The sequence below is a fragment of the Eschrichtius robustus genome, chromosome 2 (assembly GCF_028021215.1).
Source record: "Eschrichtius robustus isolate mEscRob2 chromosome 2, mEscRob2.pri, whole genome shotgun sequence".
NCBI lineage: Eukaryota > Metazoa > Chordata > Mammalia > Artiodactyla > Eschrichtiidae > Eschrichtius > Eschrichtius robustus.
In genome coordinates, this window is record NC_090825.1 from 152,651,344 (window position 1) to 152,672,090 (window position 20,747).

General features: G+C 44.4%; 1 pseudogene; it reads right to left on the bottom strand.

Annotated features, from left to right (window-relative positions):
- Positions 1–861: 861 nt before the first annotated feature.
- LOC137758632 (UDP-N-acetylglucosamine--peptide N-acetylglucosaminyltransferase 110 kDa subunit pseudogene) lies at positions 862–3,999 on the bottom strand (annotated as a pseudogene).
- Between the last annotated feature and the right edge of the window lie 16,748 nt (positions 4,000–20,747).

Consider the following 20,747-nt stretch of genomic DNA (forward strand, 5'->3'; position numbering starts at 1 on the left):
CAGTCAACGGTAAAACACTGGTGCAATAGGTCAAAACTCTAGGCCAAAAATCCATTATTATTATCATCAGTGACAGTACCACAACTGTGCCCTTCGTAATTAATAATCACTCCTAAGAATCTTCATTTGGCACCAGATGATGTGTTTAAGAGAAACACTCTGGGAGGTTTTGAATCAGACTTGGTTTTTTGTTAGCCAAGTTACAGGAAAATGTTTAAAGTGGGGGGAAGGGAAGAAGGAAACGGACCAGAAAAAGAATTTAAGCCATAAACCAACAAAGCACTGATAGTTCCAAACATGTCAGACACTAAAATGACTGATATAGGCTCAAGTGGTTTATAAAACCTATAAAAAGACTACACCAGCAAAGTCCCCATTTGTCTGTAGAGTTCAGAAACTAAAACAAGGAATATTTTAGCTTAAAACCTTATCTCAAAAGAATCATATACACGTCACATGAATAAAACCTGAAACCAAACATTTTTAATAGCTCCAATACCCCAAATATAAAGAAAAACTTAATTCAGAAGACTGGGCAATCTCTATCTCCCCTCCACACTAACCACCCATCCCATGGAAGACCAAGGGAGATCAGACCTTCCAGACTTAGGCAACACCTGGCTGCCGCAAAATTCTACGGAGACTCCTTGTGGAACAGCAGTCTCCCATCTCTTGTGTCTCTCCCTGTCATGATCATGCAGGAAGCAAGTCTGGCTGTGCTATCTGTTATCACTGTCTGTCACCCATCTGCAACATGATATTGCTACAAAGGTAAGTACAAAGTAACGTATCTAGTTCCCTTTCCCCCAGAAGGTTGAGGCTCAGGTACAGGGGTAATTCTCCTGCGCACACAGTCATTATTTAGGCCGACTCAGTGACGTCAACAGGCTTCATCATGTGATCAGGTTTGTTGCCAGCTGCATAATGCTCCCACATCTGTAGATAGAGGCGCTCTAGTTCCAGTGTGTATTGTTTGGTGTTGAACAGAGGGCTAGATATTCTCTGCTTCCAGACTTTGCCACGAATTCTCTTCAGGTATTCTAGATCAGTTCCCAGTTTCACAGCTATGTCTTCATACTCTTGTCTATTTTTAGCAATAAGCTCAAGACAGCCTAAACAGGTGAGCTGGGAAGCTGCAACTCGGGAAGCAAGAGTCTCTCCTGGCATAGTCACCATGGGTGTCCCCGACCAAAGGACATCCATCCCTGTGGTGTGTCCATTACAGAGTGGAGTGTCCAAGCAGACATCAGCCAGCTGGCCTCTCCGAACATGTTCCTCTTTAGGAGCAACAGGTGAAAAAATGATACGGTTCTGGGGAAGGCCCATATTTTGCGCGTACTGTTGAATATTAGGTTCTCCTGCTGGGAAACGCAACAGCCACAGTACGCTATTGGGAACACGCTTCAGAATATTTGCCCACATCTGCAAAGTAGATGGGTCAATTTTATATAGCTGATTAAAGTTACAGTACACAATGGCATCTTCCGGTAACCCGTACTGAGAACGTGTGGTTACAATAATGGTACGGGGAACCTCCTCTCCAGTGGCAGCCTTATTGTTGATCTGGGTAGTTGCCAGTCCATTGCTAATACTGAATCCATTAATTGTTATCTGAATTTGTCCTCTGTTAATCATTTCAATAACTGCTTCTGCAGTCGTATTCATAGGAATGACAGGCATATTAAGATCTATATTGCTGCTGTCTGCTTTGTCTCCTCCATCAGGACATTTCATCTTGACAATTTTCACGTCTGGTAGACTATCAAGAAATGCTTTGAGGTCGATGCCATTTAGCACAATTCGATTGTCATAAATGTGCCCATTGGACTTAAAATCGATGACTGCTTTTTTCTTCAGGTGAGGGAACATATTAGCATGATCACCAATAAAGAAAGTATGGGGCATATAAGCCAGTTTCTCAGAATACTGCTCAGCAACTTCAGCAGGTGAAGTTTCCCGATCAGTGATGATATAATCCATGAAAAGCGCGCCACTAGTCCCAGGGTACCCCAGCCACATTGCCTGAATAGGAGCTGGCCTGAGAGCAAAGAGTTCATTTCGAGCACCCCTGGTATAACCATTCATATTTACGAGGATGTGTATACCATCTTGATGGATGCGATCAGCTGCTTTTCCATCGCATGGAATCTGAGAAAGATCAACGAAATGATCGGCTTCTGCCATCACCTTCGCTCGGAAGTTTGTGCCATCATCTGGGCTCAGGGCATAACAGAATACCTCAAATTTATCACGATTGTGCATGCCTGGAATAGACTGCATAAGATGAGAAGTAGGATGGTTCCCAAAGTCAGAACTCACGTATCCTACACGCAGTCGACCATCACTGAGCTTCAAGTCCTTTGGATGTTCATACGGTGGTTTGTGAAGGACATTGATGTTATCCAGGCAGAGGTGCCCATGCCTCTCGGCAATAGCCTTCCTGACGCCGTGAGGAAGAGGATATAACATGCTGTGATGAGGCTGCACAGAAGGCAACCTGTTCTTCTCTAACTGGTCAGCCACAACGCTGACCAACCTCTTCATGCGCTCATCATAGTCTGTCCAGTCACAGACAATCTGCAGGCAATGAGCCAGATTACAATAAGCGTCAGGAAAGTCAGGTTGAAGCTTCAGAGCAGTGCGATAAGAAGCAATTGCTTCTGGAATATTCCCTGAATCCTTGTGAATGGAAGCCAGATTGCTGTGGGCATCCGCAAATGCAGGGTTAATCTGAATGGCACGTGTATAACACTGCAAGGCTCCCTGAACATCCTGCATCCCCGTTAGAGTGTTTCCCATATTACAGTAGGCCTCAGCAAAGGTAGGACTGATTCGAATAGCCTCCTTATAATGCATCAGAGCTTCCTGCACTCTTCCCTGCTGCTGCAATACACTTGCTAAATTTGAATGGGCAGCAGCAAACTCGGGGAAGACTTCTAATGCTTTACAATACAAGCGAACTGCCTCTTCAATGTTTCCCTGTTCTCGCTTGATATTGGCTAGGTTATTCAGAGAGTCTGCATGGGTGGGACACAGCCACAGAGCTGTATTATAACAATCTTCTGCTTCGGCAACACTGCCCTTCTCTTTGAGAGCGTTGGCTAGGTTGCAGTAAGCGTCCGGGAAGTGTGGTTGCAATTCAATAGCTCGCCTGTAGGTGTCTATTGCCAGATCTATCAGGCCTTGCTCATAGTATACACAAGCCAGGCTGCCATGTACCACTGCATGATTTGGACTCAAGCTTAGGGCACGAAGGTAAGCTGCCACAGCTCGTTCAAAAATCCGTGCCTCTTTGAAGACATTTCCTAAATTGATATAAGCATCCAGAAAATTGGGGTCATGGGTGACAGCCTTTTCAAAGTGATGAATTGCAAGCCAAATCTCCCCTTGTGCATTGAAAACACAGCCAAGGTTACTCCAAGCTACTGCAAAGTTCGGTTGCGTCTCAATTGCTTTCAAATAACATGCCTTGGCTTCTTCCAAGCGACCCAGGGCTTTGAGCAGGTTCCCCAGGTCACTGCAAACACAGTACAGATCAGGATTGTACTGAAGAGCGGAGGCGTAAGCTTGTACTGCCCCTTCCATGTCGCCTGCTGCTACCAAAGCGGCTGCCAGGTTAATATAACCATCGATGAAATCTGGTTTGAGACGCAACGCATGCCGGTAATGCTCGATTGCTTCCTGCAACTGCCCGCTTTCCTTGTACACATTCCCCAAATTCGAATAGGCTTCTGCCAGAAGAGGGTTCTTTTTAATTGCCAGAGTACTAAAGTGGGCAGATCCGTCCAGCCTTCGACACCGGAAGTGTATAGATGAAAGTAATAAAAGTACACCAGTATTGTCTGGCTCTTGTCTCCAGAGCTGCATGCAGTGTCTCTCAGCTGCCTCAAAATCTCCCGCCTGATAGGCTCGATGTGTCAACTCTGCTAACCCTTGGAAGGAAAGCATACGTTTCGTTGGGTCTGTGCTGTCGGCCACGTTGCCCACGGAAGACGCCATCTGGAGCTTCTGGAGGGAGTGCGAAAAGAGGGTAATTGAGTCCCGCTGCTGCCACTACTGGCAAGAATGTTTCTAGAGGTAGCAAATACAAGGGCAGTAGCCGTACCACTGCTTTGGCAGGCTTAAGCGGCGGCAGCAGTTACATACACTGAACCTTAGGAACTCTGGTTGGCCATCTATCTCTCACGGTCTTGAAAAAATCACAATGAAGTTTAAGTTTTTTTTAATTGATAAGATGGTTCTAAAGTTTATCTGGAGATGCAAGAGGGAAGAGATGTGGGGACATATGTATATGTATAACTGATTCACTTTGTTATAAAGCAGAAACTAACACACCATAGTAAAGCAATTATACTCTAATAAAGATGTTAAAAAAAATATAGAGTTTATCTGGAAGAATAAATGGGGCTATTGATAATAGAATTCCGAAAATTAAAATTAAGAGGTTAGACTTGTTCTAATGGATCAATTTTAAAATGAATGCTAAAGCGACAACCATTGAACCACTATGATACAGTCAAATAGAAAGCTCTTAAACATCTAGTAGAAAGTGCTCAAACATCTCTTTATATTTTTAGAAACAGTGAATGTTGGAGGAAATAATGGTAATAGAGAAAGTAGAACATAAATAATGTTGGAATAATGGTTAAGGAAGGGTAGTTAATTTTTACCTTAAAATACGTTCTAAAACAAATTTGACTGTATTTACCTAAGATAAATTATAGATAAGTTAATGTAAAAAAATTTAAATCATTATTCAGAGGGAGCACAGAAAATATGTAACAGATTCACGAGGGTATAAGTCACTAAATCCAATGACTTTGCAGGACCAACTGATAATCTTGACTACCAACACTCTTTTTCTTCCCTTTGCCTCCTTTGACTTCTATGACACACACTGCCCTGATTTTTCACCTCACTTTGGTTGCTACTTCTCCAATTCCTTTGCAAGATTATCCTCCTCTGAAAGCCATTACATGTTTGAGTTCCTCAGGGCCCATTCCTTCTCTACACTGTCTCCCAAGATATTCACATTTATAGCCACGGCTCCAATGACCACCTCTACTCAGGTGACTCAAATTTAACTCTCCCCCAGGCATTTCTTACCTATCAGTATAAGTCAGAATCCCTGAAAGAGAAAGGTGGCACACTCAAATGTACCGTAATTAAGGAGACTGTAGTCAAGAGATCATTTGCAAAGGGTTTGGGGAAAACAACAGAGGACAGTAGTCCAGCATCTCAGGGAGCTTTTACTGCCTAGGCTTAAAGGAGGAGGTTAGGGACTTCCCTGGTGGCTCAGTGGTTAAGAATCCACCTGCCAGTGCAGGGGTTCAAGCCCTGGTCCGGAAAGGTCCCACATGCCACGGAGCAACTGAGCCTGTGCGCCACAACTACTCAGCCTGCACTCTAGAGCCCACGAGCCACAACTACTGAGCCCGCGGGCCGCAACTACTGAAGACCGGGCACCTAGAGCCCGTGCTCTGCAACAAGAGAAGCCACCGAAATGAGAAGCCCACTCACTGCAACGAAGAGTAGCCCCCACTTGCCGCGACTAGAGAAAGCCCGGGCGCAGCAAAGATCCAATGCAGCCAAAAATTAATTAATTAGTTTTTTGAAAAAGGAGGAGGTGGAAATGATTACTGGATTCGAGAGAGAAAAAAAGAGGAAGACGTGGGAGGAAGAAGAGCAGGAGGCGCAGGAGGCAGAGGAGGAGGGTTTGAAGGAGGCAGGGTGGAAAGAGGAGGAGGTGGGGAAGAGGAAGAGATGATGCAGGATGTATATCGTATCGAGTAAATACTCAGCCTTCACGCTTCTTCCCTCATGTACCTCCTATGGGCTGAACGCAACTAGAAGGCAGCGCACACGGGAGCAGGCGCTGGGGATACATGGAATCTTGACATCCCACACACGTTAATGTCTCCGGGCAGGGATCAGCGTAGAGATGGGTGGAGAGTGGCTCTAGATGGGGAGGCAGAAGATATCTACCTAACAGACACCTCCTGCTTGGCTTCTTCTCTAGGACATCCCAGGGATATTTAAAACTCAGCAGGTCCAAGATTAAACTCATGAACTGCCCACTCCACAACCTCTCAAGAACAAGACTAATGAAAAACAAACTGGTCCTCTTTCAGTGTTTTCTGTGTCATCAAATGGTATCAAGGTCAGGCGTGTCTCCCCGTAACTGTGCAGGAAGGGATTGGAGTGGGGCAACAGTAGGTGCAAATAGATCATTGAGGATGCTATTCCCCTAGTCCAGACAGAAATGATGATAGAATGGGCTGAGGAAGTGTTGGTAATGACGAACAGAAGTGGATGGATTGAAGTGGATAGACTGAAGAGATATTTCGAAAGCAAAATTGTTAGGACTTGTTATGAGATTGGATGTTTGGAGGTAAAAGTAATGTGGTTGTCAAAGATGACACCTTCAGTGATTTCCCATAGATCTTAGGAAGGAGACACAACTCCTTACCATGGACTTACTGGCCCTGCGTGGTCAGCATCCCCCACTTCCCACCCTTCAACCTTCCGCCTTCACTTACACCAGGCCCCTCTGAGGATGTGAACCATGTCCTACATTCTTTCAGTCCTTCCTGTTGCCTATGCTTGCCCATGAGCAGGACCTTTGCACCGGCTCTTTCCACTGCCTGTAATGCTCTTAGCCCACTACCTAAGTCCTCTTTATCATTCTTAGCTCAGTCACCACTTCCCCAGGAAAGCTTCCCCTGACTTCCCTAACTAGACCTAACCCTTCTATGAAAGCGCTCCTAGACTGGGTCCTTCCCTCTGTAGCCTCTATCCTTTAGTAGCTTACACACACTTGTGTGGCTTTTCAGTAAACGTCTAACATATTCTCAATCCCCCACCAGGATAGGAACTCCACGAGGACAGGGGCTGTGTCTTTCTTGTCTCAAAATAAATAGTCTTATTGCCTCTCGTAGTGCTTGGCACCTTGTAGTACACACACACACATACACACACGCACACACACACTCTCTTTAATGAATGAATGAATAAAAGTAAAAGCAATGGAATATATCATGTAGAAACACACTGATGGATTTAATAGACTTAAATTATAACCTTCTCTATATTAAACAAGAGTAAGGAGTAAATGATAAGTGATAAACTTAGAGATATATTCATAATATAAAGACAAGAAGACTATATCTCAGTAGAGTTCTTGCCACATCAACAATACAAATAATACCCAGCAGGAATTGACAAAAACAAAACAAACAAAAAAACCCCCCTAGAGCAGAAAGTGTTATGACAACTTTTCACTATAAAAATTGAAACTCCAAATAAAACTGGCCTAAACAAGAAGGAAACCCACTGTATCACGTAACCAGAAGGATAGGATGGCTTCCCTCAGGATCATGAGACGGTACCCAGCGATCACCGGGGACAGCATGCTTTCTTGTGCACATTCATCAGAGGAGAAATGCAGTCTCTTTGCTAGCAATACAATACAAATCCTGGGCTTCCCTAGTGGTGCAGTGGTTAAGAATCTGCCCGCCATTGCAGGGGACACGGGTTCAAGCCCTGCTCTGGGAAGATCCCACATGCTGCGGAGCAACTAGGCCTGTGCACCACAACTACTGAGCCTGTGTTCTAGAGCCCGCGAGCCACAACTCCTGAAGCCCATGCGCCTAGAGCCCTGTGCTCCGCAACAAGAGAAGCCACCCCAATGAGAAGCCCGTGCACCACAACGAAGAGTGGCCCCCGCTCACCACAGCTAGAGAAAGCCCGTGTGCAGCAACGAAGACCCAACGCAGCCAAAAATAAAATAAATAAAAATAAATAAATTTATCAAAAGAAAAAAAATACAAGTTCTTCTCTTTAGCTTCACTGAGTCACTTTAGGACCAAGCTGGATCAATTCTGCTGTCAGAGGATGCCATGTTCTCATTTTGAACCACTCACTAGCAAGAGAGATTGGATCACCATGTTTGGTTTGTGTTAATCAAGACCCGTTCCTGGCACTAGGCTCAATTCCAGAAACCACACTGTTGTTGAGGAATCAAATACAAGGTCCACTAATATTGGCCACAATCATGGGGGGAAATGGTCAGCCTTAGGAGTGAGGCAGATGCAAGAAAACAAACATGGCAGTGAGGTATCATTGTTCAACTTGCAATTTTAAAGTTTGTTTGCATTTTAAAAAATTATTCATGGAAAATGGATTATAAATTGATTTAATCTTTCTGGCGGGCAATTTGGCAAAATACGAAAAAACCTTGGAAACATTTATGACAAATTTTGGAAAGTATACATGTGTGTAGAAATAAGGAGGAAACACAAAAATGTTCTTGTGGCTGTTACTGGCTGGCAATTTTACGGGTGACTTTTTCTTTTAAATGTTTCCCAAATATTCTTTAGCCTAATTTTGTTTATTTAAACACAAAGGACACGAAGGAACCTCTTATTTCAGAACGTGGACCACTTTCAGTCAGGAATATCCTCTGGAAGCTTAAGCAGTGGGCAAAGGAGTTGCAGGGTTTCATTGCTCCCTTAAGGTAATGAAGAGAAAATAGCAAACGATGTGAATCAAAGATTCTGAGTTATGGAATTCTCTGCTTCTAAAGTTCTAGTTTGGCCCAATTGGTCTGTAATCCAGGGGGAAAAAAGAAAGAAGGCATAAAACACTGCAGAAAGATATGTAGTTACAACAGAGCATTTAGCATAAAGCTTGTTCTTCTAAAATTCAACCTCTAACTCAACTCCATAGGCTCTTGGCTATAGGCCTTAGTGAGGAAACAGTTGAAGCTACACGACCAGACTTAGCTTGATCTACTGTCACTTTTGTTGAGGAGAATAGGTTGGACAGTTTTAAAAACTTGAGCATAGGAAAATATCTGAGCTCACGTTTAAGTTAAGAGTCTGAACGTCTGGGATAAAGGAACGTGTGTTAGCGAACTGGGGTTTCCAACAGATCTTTAACCGTGAGGATCAGTGACGCTGTTCTTTCTCCAGGTTTAATTTGATAATTTCCCCCATTCTTCTCAGACGCCTCTTTTGGTTCTCTTTCTGCCTTTATAGTCAGTCACCCTTCTGAGTAACCTTGGGCAAGTCATTTAACCTCTGCTGTAGCCTTTCTGAAAGAGCCTTCCATCGTGGATTTCCCTCTGTCTAAACATCTCTAAAGCTTCCTTGGAGTGACAGATCAGGAAAATCTATGAATTTAGGATAGCCCTTAGGCTAATGAGGGAGTACTGCATTTTTACACAGTCCTCCTTTTAAGGGCTTAAAACCAGATCTTTCACCTAGCTAAGAAGGGAATGTGCCAGCATCAGATTCTACCCCATCAGTCTCCCAGCAGTTACAGCAAGCCAACAGCTCAGCCTGTGCCTAAATTGGCCATGAACAGACAAGTGAGGACAGTAGAGAGGCAGGAAATGGGGTTAGGTTGATTTTTATCTATTAGCAGCAGCTTAAACTGGTACGCTGGGCAGCTCTGTCTCCCATTGGCTACAGCTGCTGAGAGCAGCAGGGTGAGGGCTGACCTCTATCTGTCGGGTGTAAGTCAAACCCTGAATACGTTTGTAGCAAACTTCAGTGCTCCAGAACGCCAAGTTTAACTTACGCCCAACCACATACAATATTTTTATCAGGAACCGTGATATTCTCCACCTGCGAGGAACTTACATCTGTGGCTTTCCCCCCTCCTAGATTTTTTTTGCTTTCTTTCTCACTGCCTCTCCCTCCTGTCACCCTGTGACCAATTTTGTCCCCCTGCATCTGTGCTATCTTCTGGCTGGGAGGGGCTGTGATGGTCACAGCTGTGCTCCTTCCAGCAATCATGGTCACACCGGCCCTTCTCTGCCTGCCCCAGTTTCCATCTGACCACGTTGTGCCCACCCCTGGCACTTGCAGTTGTTACCCAGGTTGGCACCGCCTCATGATCACGTGTGCCCTTCTGGGCCAGCGCGAGTTTCAGAATGTGTCTGTTGCTAATACAACTGCAGCTGTAGACAGACAGGAATATGTTCAAAACGTGAGTTCTAAACTTCCTACACAGTAACTGTTTCTTAATAGTTTTTGAAGACCAGATAGTCTTTTTTTTTTTTTTTTTTTAAGATAGTGTTTAAGTATTTGGACGTTTATTTTCCTAGATGAGAGAATAAACTACTTGAACTTTCACGTAGGCAGCTAACCATCCAAATGTGGCAAAGCTCCTTTCCTTTGTCTTGGGTCTCAATCAGTACATGGATGTTGTTTTGTCTCAATCAGTATGTGTATGTATTTATTTACACTGACATCACAATGTGAAACTTAACCTACTCAGTTCTGCCGTCACACTAAAGCATCGGCACACTTAGGCCTCTGTTTACAATGCAGAAACTGCTGTCCATGACCTATTATCATCTCTTCACTGGGGCCCTGTAGTAGCAGAAAAGAAGCCCAGATGATGCAAAATTATTCTAGCAACTCAGATCCCCACGCACACAAGCCACATTGCAGTAATGTGAGATGGAAAAGACCTATTAAGGCATCCCACTGATTCTCTGAGGGCATGTGGTGGTTTTTTCCCTCTCCAATACGCTGATCTACGTTTCAGTGCCTTTCCCAATTGCAAATGGCACAAGTGACGGGGCCTCCATCCCTCCTGGGGGACAGGGCAGCACAGTCTATAATAGATCTCTCCATTAGGGCATGAGTCTTGCTCAGCTGCCTGAATTATCTTTGTTTTGACTCTCATTTCCGTCACTCCTCCTGCCGTCCCCTTGGACCACACAAAATAATTTCTCCCCGTCCCCGCTATTTACACCCTTCAAGTCCTTGCGGCTGATGAGCCAGTCCCTGCTAGCTAGAGCCAGTGGTCATGCTGGGAGACCTGTCTCTTTCCTCTTCCCTCTGAAGGCAGTCCCTTCAGGCTGATAAATCATATTTGTTGCTCTTCGATGAACGCTCATCAGTTTCTCACTCATTTGCCTCATTTCTTTGTCACTCAGGCTGCTCAGGAAAATCCCCTGTGTTTGTCTCCGTTGTTGCAAAAGAAGATGATGGTGGTAGAACCTCTGCTTACAGCAAACAGAGCACATCTCCTCAGCCACCAGGCACCCTCCTGCCCCCAGGACACTGGCGTCACCTAGTCCGTTGTCTTTAACTCTCTTCCTTGGGGTGTGGAGCTACTGTGTTAACAGGCCCTGAGGTGTGTTTGTAGAGACAGGAAGAGTTGATCTGTATTTCACCTGACCAGCTTTCCTTGTTGTATATTTAGTTAATGCCCATTAGCTGCTTAAATCATAGTTTGCTGCCCATCTCAATTCCCCGTTGGAAAAGCTTCCTTGAACTCCCTCAAGAGAATGCTAACCTCCTTTCCATTAATACTCCCACGTTTCCTGATATTACAGTGGACGACATCAGTCACCATAGCAGACATCTTTGCCAAACGGGGAATTCTGTTGCTGTGGGAGGGGCAGGCTGGCCCCTTTACCTTGAATGAGCTGAATGTCACCGCAAACCAGGAAATTTGGGGAGTGGCTTTTGCAGCGCCAGCATCAACGGTGTTCAACCTGTCCCTTCTCTAACTCCCCAGGTAATGGCTCCCCTGAGTGCTAAAGCACCCCATTTCATAAGGTCTTTCCTAATGTGCTCATATTTATGCAATAACAATCACCAACATAGTGCTTTACAAACTCTTTTCATCTAATTACATCATCCTACTTAACAGTCACAGCCATCCTGTGAGAAAGGAACTCTCTTCTTTATTTTACCAGGGAGGAAACTGAGGCTTAGGGATGTTCCACTGCCCAATGGCACAAATATTCAGTTAATTATCCTTTCCATTCCCTTTTGGTTCTCCTCCTGAAATCATTGGAAACAATGCTCCACGAACACTATGTGAAGAGGCGCTCACTGTATACAGGTTCCTAAAGTCACTGGGATGCTGGCCATTGCATAATATTCTTCTGTACTCTTAGTTGGCAAAAATAGAGTGAATAGACATCATCCACAGTTCCGTATGAGTCCTATGGTTTATCAGTAGGATAACTCAGTTGTTATTCGATGACAGAAAGAGTATATTAAAATTTATAAGACATAGCCTGCTCTCTCTTTCTAAACAGTAATGTAATGTTATTAGGCATGAGCTAAAAGTGAGCTTATCTCCTCCAATACCAGATCAGACCCTGAGGGTATCTGTTTTTCCTGCAAAGCTGATAAAATTATATACACCTAAGATAAAAGAAGAAAGAACTATATATGTCAATACATGTTAATAACATGATTTGAAGAAACAAAGGACCTGAATAATCCTGACTTTTTTGAGTAATTTAAAAAGCAGAAATATAATTTGCTACCAAATACATGGTCACGGAAGCACAACGTCCTAATACTGTGCTAACAGCTAAGCAAAAGATGATGTTTATTGCATCACTTATTTTCAAGGAGTGCTTAGCAATATTTTTAATTTGGCACAGATGTGATTACAGTAGGAGAAAGACCTGTACTGAACGGTTTTTATGCTTTAAGGGATTGAGGCAACATCCAAATAAAAGTCTCATCAGAGCCAGCATTTTGAACAAAATCCAGATCAAGAAATGTATGCTGTTAAGTGAACTGCTCCTTGCTGTGTCCTGGCCAGAGAAAGCAAATTGCGCGTGTACACATAAACTATCAACGCACAGAAACACGCAGAAGTCTCCGTCTCTATCAAGACGGAAGGCAGAATTCTTTTTTCTCCATCTCTATTAAGACAGAAGGCAGAACTATTCCTTCTGCATCAGCTTGTGAGCCCTCACTGTCTCATGTGTAACTAACTTGAAACTGTACTTAGTGGCTGGACTGGATGGTGCCTGTAACTTTCTGGCAAGAAATTATTAAGCAAACGCAACCTTGAAGATGCACCCTTGAAGATTCCAGCTGTATTTCATCGTACCCAGGGTTTAACTGTAAAAAAGAAAACTCTTATTGCTTATTTTTAATTACTGCAAATTCAAACACATGTTTACCATGGTGAAGTTTAAAAATACAATGAGAAAAAAGAAACCAGTAGTTTTTATTTATTTAGAACACCTAGTGCAAAGGTGCACGTAGCCTGTCACAAGCAGTAAGGAGTTTTACTGTAAGCATCTGCCAGGGACAAAAATTCAGGCAAGGCTCTTTTTGTTGCTGCTATAAAGAATCCACCTACAAGAGAGTTTAATCAGCTGAAGATGAACATCAGTGCAGATCTGTTTAGTGTTCTCTCTCAGCCGTGACCTCATTTCTGATACTGACAGCCTGGACTGCCTCTTAGATTTGGTTGGGGCTTGGATGCATCCCCTGGCAAACCTGGATGAAACTAGAAGAGGGAGGTTTTGGTAGCTCTGTAGGCCCGTTAGCTATCTCATTCTCTCTTCACATGGGGCTACATATTCATCAGAGGTAGCCAATGATTCCAAGTTTTAATGGAACCTAAAGTATAGTCCATTACCATATATGAACCAAGAAGTAAGTGTCATAGTTCTACTTCAGATTAGCTAACGGTGGAATCTTGTTCCACAAACAGCCAAGACACGGGTTACTGAGAACAAAGGTATTTCCCATGCCACCAAATTGCGCTTTCAGTGTTGTCTTCTTCTAGGTAGGTCAACATAGTAAAGAGGTCATTACCAACATTAACATATATAGAATTTCCAGGGATTTTGTTACACTTACATTCAACAAATAGAGCTAATCTGCACGGGACCTAACCATCCCATAGCTAGCACAGTCGGGTAACAATGCTCTTCTCGCCCAGCAATCCACACTTCCTTCTAAGGGGGGGGGGGTCCCCAATTTACTGAGGGGTATGTTTTCCTAAAGCTTCTTTTCATACCCTTGGAGCCCACTCCCAAACTCACTAAGAATAAAATACTGTTAAGAACTCAACAAATGGACATTGGAAAGCCGATACTGGCTTTAGTTGATTTTAGCCCACCTTTGATTTGTTCGGAGACTGAATTCCTTACACATAAAGAACAGTATTTATTTCATGAGAACAAAGGTTTAAGAGGCAACCAAGATATATTTAGTAAAGAGAAGGTGATTGAACCTCCAAATAGGTCATGGTGACTTATCAGCAACTGAAAATAGTATTTTAAGATCATACTAGTTCTCTGTGTGCGTCATTTAGATTTGTTTTGGTTGTCTGATTTAAGTTGGCGTTGGCAGTTTGGAACAAACACAGAAAGACTTTAACATATGGCTAGGTAGGTTGTTTTAGATCCAAATCATTAGGACTGTGGCTTGGTATAAATTTAGAATGACTGTAATCTAAAGTGTTGGGGTCGTTACATACTTATATTTAGGAGTGGCCAGAGATAACATTTCTATTATGAAACCATGCTGTAATCGAATCGACAACTTGGAAATTTACCAGCATTTTTAAACACTTCACATATTTTAATCCATCAATTTTTGTTCTTGATACTCTGAAAAAGTCATCAGAAAGAAGCCATTTATCATTCATTTTCCCCATGAAGGAAGGCAATTTCCTAATGAATGAGGAAATCTTTCATTTTAGGTGGAAAAAATAATACAATAGGTCAATTATACTAAATTTAAAAGATAAAGTTTTTACTACATTTACATTTAATATATGTTATTCTGGAAAGCAAATACATGTGAACACAATGGGGATAATAGTAGTATCTACCTTGTGGATTATAGGAGGATTGAAGGAATTAACACATAAAACATTCTTACAACAGTGGCTGACACATGAAATGCTCAGTAAATGTTAGCTGTTATTCTACTATGTGATAAAGTGAGGAACTGTCACTAGTATTCATGGGTGCAATTCTTGCATTTTACAGAAAAAGTGGTTTCATCCATTTTTTACAGAACCTAGTATGCTTTCTGTTCTGAGGGCACAATGAAGCTGAGAGGGATGGCTCCTCTAAGTGAAACTGACCCCTGCATTTAGTGCCTGAAATCAGAGGAAGCTTGTCAGTGTGGGCAGACACCAAGAGTAGACCAATCTGATCTCCCACTTCTTTTTTCTCTCATGGAAACGAATGGAGGGTATCTGATGTGGACCCTTCAATCAATTGTTCCTGCTTAATGTTTCAAACCTTGGTTTACTGTGGGGTAAACTTCGGTTCCTGACAGTCATCCAAAATCTTAGTTTCTCTTCAGTTCCACTGCAGAATAAAAACTAAATTTACCCCAGTGGATTGTTACATCAAGTCTGGTATTATTTCTCCCAAGAGGCCATCTGCTTCTGGGAAAAGACAACAGGGCGTGCCCTCCATTACACCTCCATTTAACTGACGGTGCAATGATGGACAATTCCTTGTTGACCCCTGCAATTCAGAGTTATTGTCTTGGAACATAAGATTTGATGATCTCTTTTCACTCCATAGGATAACTGTAAAAGTATCCGCCCAGTGTTCAATCCAACCCCCAGACATTGCTTCTGATGGCCTTAAATTCTTTTGATTAGTCTACACACCACAGAAACTCAGATTACTAAAATTAGTGGGGAAGGGATGGATTCTTCTCAAACATCCTACCACCAGAATAGGTGTACTTGCAAAGTCAAGTTTGCCTGACGTATCCTCTGTCTCAAGTGGTACAAACGGCCCTGCAGGGTGGAGCCCCCACAACCTGCTTCCCTGGGCGTGCGCGTCTGTGGGTGTCGGGGTACGCGCAGGACACACACGGACCCACTCTTCCAGGGCAGCCCAATCACGGCCCCCCTCTCACCTCAAAGCCTGTCAACTCTCACGCCCCTCCTTGAACGCACAGCCCCTTTCTCCTCCTTCGCTCCTTCGTATCCCGCCTCCAAAGTAGGACGCCCACGTTCGTTGGCAGGTGCTCCTCTCACTCCTACCCGGAAACCAATCATTCGCGTGCTGGTGGAGAATGACGGAGACAATGGGAATTCTTGTTGCGTCAGCTGCCCGCCCCGAGCGCCGGGAGGCGGTGCAGGGGGCGGGGTACGGGTTGGGGGGTTAGGTTCCTTATGGAGTGAGGAGCGGGCAGAGGAGCCGGCGGCGCGGCTCCGCGTTCAGCCAGGCACCTCGAGGCCCTTTCCCCCTACCAGGTCCCCAGAAGCAGGGATCCCGGCCCTCCCTGCAGCTGCCGGGCTCTCGTGCGCGTGCAGCCCCGCGCGTCTGCGTGATGCCGGCGGCTGCCCCTTTCCCCTGTCAGCGCGAGGCCCGGGGCGGCGGCGGCGGCGGCGGCGGCTCCGGGCTCCTCGCGGCCCCGGCCGTAACCGCCACACCCAGCCCGGTCGGATGGTTGGGGCCGTTGGACGTTTGTTTTCGCAGCCTTCCCCTCCCCCCCTCGCTGAGGCGGCGGGGGTGCGCGTTGCGAAGGGGGAGCCGAGAGACTCCTCCCCCTCCACGATCCCCCCGCCCCTCCACCTTACACACTCGCACGCACTAGCGCGCCGGCTCCCACACGCTCGCGCGCATCCCGCTCCGCGCCTCGGTGTTGGCCGGCATCGTCCAGGGCCCGCGGAGCCACCATGTGCACTGCCTCCTCCTCATCCCCCGCCGCAGAGGATGCGGCGCAGCGCCGCGGGTTCCCCGCCCGCCACCCCCGCCGCCGGGAGCGGGAACGGTGCGGGCGGCGGCGGAGGCGTGAGCTGCGCCCCGGTTGCGGGAGCCGGCCGGCTGCTGCAGCCCATCCGCGCCACGGTGCCCTACCAGCTCCTGCGGGGCAGCCGACACAGTCCCACGCGCCCGCCCGCCGCCGCCGCCTCGCTGGGCAGCCTCCCGGGGCCCGGCGCGGCTCGCGGCCCCGGCCAGCCCGGCCCGACGCCGCCGCCGACCGCGGCCCCGACCGAGCAGGCGCCGCGGGCCAAGGGCCGCCCGAGACGGTCCCCAGACAGCCACCGGAGGAGCCACTCACCTGAGCGCCGGAGCCCCGGCTCGCCCGTGGGCAGAGGTAGCGAGCCCAACCCTTGCGTCCTCCCGGGCTGCGTCTCCCCGACGGCGCCCTCCGTGGAAACTTCAGCCTCTCCGGGCTTCTCTTTGCTAGTGCATTCTGGAAGGTGTGAAAGTGGCTTTGGGAACCTCAGCCCCCTGCGGTCGCTGCGGGGCTTGGCTGAGCGAACTGCGGAGCAACTTTTATTTGACCCTCCTGGCGCCCCTCAGCTTTTATCTTCCATCACTCGCCTGGATCGAAAGGTTTTTCAGTTTAAGAGCTGATTAGCTCACTCATGTGTTTGCTGTTTGTAGTGGGGGAAGGAGGAGCTGGGCGAAACACTTAAAAACAATACGCACACAAACTCTCCGGCAGCAGGTAAGGTGGTGGTTGTAATCTGTACAGCCTCTTTGTGCTTTCCTACAAAGTTCCTATAACGTGTCTGTGCCTACCGGGATAATTTTTGTTTTCTTTTTTGGGGGTGGGGAGGTGGAGGCACCAGTTATGATGTAAGGATATCCTGTTGGGTGTGTAGAGGGGACAGTTTTGGATGTGCAATTGAAGTGTATAGTGTTTGGTTGGGCTTTTTTTTTGGAGGGGGGGCTCCCTCTTTTCTCTACTTTATATAGTCATATGCCTCAGGGCGGTACTGCACTGGAAACAGTTTATGCCCAACTCAAGACTTTCATGGTAAATTTCTAAGGACCTATTTGTGGAGTGTGCTCCCTTTTTCCCTTCTATTTTTAAGTACACTTAACAGTTCAGTTGAGCTGTTAAAGGATCTCAAGTTTCGTTTTTCTTAGCTGTCAAAGGTAATGGTGAGCTGGTGGATGCTGTCGGCTTCCCTTGATGTTTTGCGTTTTGGTGTGGTTTGGTTTATGTTTAGGGACACGGTGAATGATCTAGTTTAGTCCTGGGGGAGAGAAGGAAGTTTAGCCAAAACAGGGATGTAAAGCTCCTAAGGGAGGGAGGAGTAGCTCATGTTATTAGATAGCACGCTAGGGCTACAGATGCTGCTGCCGCGTTGTGGAGAGAACGGATCATACCGAGGGGGAAACTCTCTGCTTGGAAGGGAATCACTGTGGAGCCTGTGCAATGTTTATGTGGTATGTGTAATTTTATTACTGGAGTTTTCTTGATGAAGGTCTTAGACTTGGAGAACGTGACTGTGTTAAGATAGATTGCAGTTTTGGTGTTTTGTTTTAATATTTCTGACCTGTAATTAGCATGTTGCTAAGGCCCTTGTTTTCAGACCACTTGATGGTGAGGCAGGGTAGGATGTAGTGCAGTGGTATGTGTCCAGGAGCACCGAGAAATGCATCCTGTAATCATAATGCACCGGAAGGAATTTGCTCCCCCACTCCTCCCCCAGTTCAAGCCCGCTGCAGAAACTGACATCCTCCAGCAAATCCTGAATGAATGAATGAAAACAACGTGATCGCCCTAATAATGACCACAACTGAACACACATACACATTGGCTGTATTTTATAGAAAAGGCCACCATTTTCTAACAGATTAATGCCATGTGCAACTCCTTTGCACGTTTTCTAGAACTGTATGAAATGAGAGGTAACAGAATGAAAAGAAGGCAGCAGTTACATAAATTTTTGAGTGATTTAGTTTCAACAGTACATAGATTGAGTTTTGGGATTTTCTTTTAGGGACTAATGTAAGAGCCATAATATAAGCACTGCAGAAAGACTGTGTTCAGAGGGTTTGCGGGCATAGTGAGTAGTTTCAGCAATTGCTGCAGCAATATATTGGTCATCTAGTACCTCCTCCCCTTTTGTTGATAAACACATCTGACAACAGATTGTAGTACAACTTGTTTTTCTGCATCCTTCAGAAGTCTTAATTGCTTAAGAATTACAAGGTCCATCATCAAGTAGTTTTAATGAAATTTGTGACCAGGCTTAAACTGTCCTCTTTGTTGTAGTATGTCACATCTGAGTTGAATGCAATTTTAACGCGATCATGATGAAAACACTTCTCTGAATCTGGTTGTTCAGGAGACAGATTTGCATCAGAGAACTTGTATTGGGAACAGAAGAGGCCTTTCTGCTGTTTTTAACACCAGGTGGTTTTGTCAGTTTCTTACATTGAAATGATTTTGAATGTAGGCTCTTCTGCCCCCGGTTCCCTGATGATATTACCTTTCTGTTACTTCTCCACATCCCACCTTGCTCCTCTCTACCTAAGTTAAAACGATACAACTAATCTATTCTTTTTACTTATCTATTTAAAATTCATGCTATGAACAGTTGAACAATTTTTCAAACAATTATCTACTCAGTTTCTTTTGAATTCTGCAAGGTTCTGACTTCAGTGGATTGTAGCCTCCACAGGTCAAGGCTCCTGCCGCTGCTGCTGCTGCAGACACTGACATCACTATACTGCATGAATGAAAAACAACAACGTGCTCCATTTCTGGCTCTCCACCTCCTTGCTTTTCTGCACACTCCGTGTGTGTGTGTGTGTGTGTGTGTGTGTGTGTGTTTAAGATGGTATTACGCTGCATTTGAAACTACATTTAAAACTGTTAAATTAGGTAGGTGGTGGCTCAGGGATATGTGTTTAGTCTAGAAGCATATTGCTTACAAAAAGCTTCAAGTGCTATGAGCATTTGGACTAGAGGTGACATAACAGCATTCAGTATTTTTTTTATCTGGACTGGTGGTTATGGAAGAAAATACAGAAGATGTAAACAATTTTCTTTGTAATTGCTTTACCAAGAAGAAGTTATGAGACAGTGTAATTTCTGAACATGTTAGATCATTATTACCTCCCTCTGAAACATTCTTAATGTGCACATTTATAGGGTTAAGTCTAGAATAATAAAGAAATGATACTCAGATTGTTTCACAAGGCTGAGGAAAAGCTGAATTATGTAAATAGGCACAATTTTAATATGATATTTATAAAATCTAGCAAGAAGATGGTAATTTTCTTTATTTTTGTAGCACAGTTTTAGATAATTTCAATGGGTATCATAATAGAAGATACATAAATCTCCAAACACCTTGCTCTGTATAGAGAACATGGAGTTTTAAAAATTGAAATTATCTTGTTTATGCATATGATCATATTTTTGTTTGCATTTTTAAAATTTTCTTTTCTATTTTTAAAACTTCAGAGTTTGTTATTTATATTCATTTCTTCTGCCTTTGGCAAAATGTCCCCCTCCCCCTTGTTCAGCTCTGAAGGGTCTTGAAGTGGTGAATGACAAGCTACTGAATGCATCCTCAGGCTCCCTGTGATGTGTTTTTAATAGATGTAAAATCATGAAGTATTATGCAAATAGTTATTGTTTTGTAATGGTAATACATAAGTGTACCTTTGAGATAAATAGAACAACCCAAATGAGAATATAGCAGGATGTTGTGTTAAAATGAATGATCTTTAAGCTAAAATCATGAGTAACAATGAAAATATAATAAAGTTGCTTCTTTCTGAAAACTTCATAAAGCAAAACCTATGAATTCAAAAACAGAACAAATACAGTTTTATTGGGCAAGACAGTAAATAGCAATTGCAGGTCCTTTTGTGGTTTTTTGTAAGGATTGAGGGTGGAGATGAATTATAAATTCTGAAAGATATAAAAACCGTTGCGTTAGAGCACTCGATGTAGAATACCGCTTATTTTTAAGTGTACCAAACCTAATAACAAAAACATGGAAGAGCTTGTAATTTATATAGTTCCTGCTATGGAAAATAGCATGTGTTGATTCCTGATTTAACATGCCTAATATCATTAACTCTAGAGTGAAATTTGATAAGAATTTTTCATGAGTACCTTGAGAGCCTTATTGTTTTATACATTAAGAAGTCATGATTACATTTTAAAAGAAAATACAAAGCCAGCTAGCATATAATGCTGAATGACTGCCTGCAGTGTGTGTGCATGTGT